We start from the raw sequence: 2,403 nt of genomic DNA, 5'->3' as shown, positions 1-2,403 counted from the left end.
GTGGAAAAGGTGGGTGACTGAGCCGCAGAGAGAGAGAGAGAGAGAGAGAGAGAGAGAGAGAGAGAGAGAGAGAATGTGTGTGTGTGCGTGTGTGTGTGTGTGTGTGTGTGTGTGTGTATGAATGGAAAGTCTCAGTTGAGTGTTCCTGATAGCAGACTATCTCCATGGGTTGAGGCCAAAGGTCAAGTGATCCTTTCAGGTACCTGCAAATCATACTTAATTTCTTCCTAAACAAGAGCAAAGTGTTGAACCTGGCCCACATAATTTTGTTAATTATTATTATTATTATTATTATTATTATTATTATTATTATTATTATTATTATTATTATTATTATTATTATTATGAAAAAATAGATTGCAGCACTTATGAGCCTCCATCGGCACACTTGTATTCATATTAGCTAATACAACACCCCAAAAGGAACTTCTACAAACACTGATAAACATTTACTAGGGTTATGACAGACAAATATGAGAAGATTTCTGTACTGTTTCTTAACATCCATTAGTTGTGAACAGCATGGAAATAATATTTTCCACCACGGACAAGTGTCCACTTTTCCAGTCAGTCCCTGTCTGTCACGCTGCCAAACACTGAGGACCACATGGAGGCTGAGAAGTCTGTGTCTGGCAGGCTTTCCAGGGTGTCAGGACAATCAGCAGGGTTGTTGTGGGGGCGTTGTGGAGACACATTGTCACTCCTATATTAAAACATTTTGTTAACCAAGTTCACATACTTGGCAAGGCTTTCCTAGGAGTTGTGAGCATTTCCAGGGGTGGTTTTATGAGCCCGGTGGTAGTTTGATCCTTCTTCTGTAGCATGACCCTTAAAAAACACTCATTATAACCTGATTGACCCCCTCTTTGACCTTCAGAAATAGCCGATGTGAGAAGCCAAAGTGTCTTATAATACCAAGCACAATGAGATGGCTTGGTGCTCACAGGAGGTGGATCTACGGCATCATGCCTTGGATACATTGCTTGTGGAGCACTGGGCTAGGATTCCCCTGACGTGCCCTGCTGCTGGGATGTTAAGAATTAGACGAGGCTTGACACACCCATTGTTGGCTGTGGTGTAGTACTTGCTGCTCTTTAGGTTCAGGTACAGGACGAATTGAAGGTCTGCTAGAGCACATGCCCCAGACTGTACCTTACCACCTCACCCAGCGGACAAAGGAGTTACTGGTACAAGGCTGGAGCAGGAATACCTGCCTCTGAACACAGTCTTTAGTGGTGTCTTCCATGCCATATTGCCTCCCCCAACTTCTGGGTCAGAGAAGCGCAGGAGCCCTAGGCTTGGAGTTTTTTATCATTTCCTCAGCCTGCGGGTGTCCCACAAAGCCCAAAGCTCTAAGGCTGTGCTCCTTGGTGACCTTCAAAGAACCACTCCCAAAAAGTTTAGTTCTGTCCTGACAGAGGCTCCTTGCAGAACCATGACCATGACATGTTAGTGAAATCTTGTACTTGAGGACTCCTGAATGCCTTTCCAGCTAAGAACTTTAGGTTGTCTTCTGTCAAGCCTCTTCCTGTGGCAGATTGGAATTTGGCATCAAACACGTCCAAAACCTGTTGCCATGGAACCTTCTGAGGCAGTGTGTGCGCCCTTGCTTGGCAAATGCATCATCCCAGCAGACTGTGGGCCAAGCATGAGGCTCCTGGCTGCCATGAACACTGCAGGCAGTGACACGCTTGGAACACCACCTCACCAACACTGAACTGTGCCTGGAAGAGCAGGGAAAACTTGTCATCCAGAACTGAGTCCGCGCCCTTCTTCTCAGCTCTCTTTATTTTCATGTCTTGGAAACTAAGGGAGAGCTGCCTTGAGCCCTGGTGATGCTCCATGCTGCCAGTATTGTTGAGAATTTCCCCTGACATTTCAGCTTTGCTCATTGTTGAGGAGAGCATTGGCCGGGGCCTCACTCATGATGGGCAGCCTCACTTGAGGTGGGTCGTGGTCACCTGCCACCCACCACTAGACGCACACTTGATGAGAATCTGGTGTTTGGCTTCATGATGTGATGTTCGTTCAGTACTGGAGAGCAAAGGACTCACTCCTGTTCTTGACACAACTGCCTGAGCTAATCTGATGTTTCTTGGTGCGGCGAGGCAGGATGTGTATGTGTGTGTGTGTATGTGTGTGTGTGTGTGTGTGTGTGTATTTACCTAGTTTTGTGTGTGTGAGAGAGAGAGAATATTCCATATAGTTTATACTTTTTAGTTAAATTTTTTTCAGATTAATCTTTATATATATATATATATATATATATATATATATATATATATATATATATATATATATATATATATATATATATATATATATATATATATATATATTTTTTTTTTTGTGAGATCTTGCTATTAAAGCAGCGTAGTGTCCACAGGTATTAAACTTGCCCCT

At 43.6% G+C, this 2,403-nt stretch overlaps 1 pseudogene; it reads right to left on the bottom strand.

Moving 5' to 3' along the window:
* Positions 1-669: 669 nt before the first annotated feature.
* Positions 670-2,014, bottom strand: LOC126994062 (signal transducer and activator of transcription 5A-like; annotated as a pseudogene).
* Between the last annotated feature and the right edge of the window lie 389 nt (positions 2,015-2,403).

Source organism: Eriocheir sinensis, unplaced genomic scaffold, assembly GCF_024679095.1.
Source record: "Eriocheir sinensis breed Jianghai 21 unplaced genomic scaffold, ASM2467909v1 Scaffold710, whole genome shotgun sequence".
Lineage (NCBI taxonomy): Eukaryota > Metazoa > Arthropoda > Malacostraca > Decapoda > Varunidae > Eriocheir > Eriocheir sinensis.
Note: the sequence above shows the minus strand (reverse complement) of the source record. Positions and strands in the feature narration are given on the sequence as shown.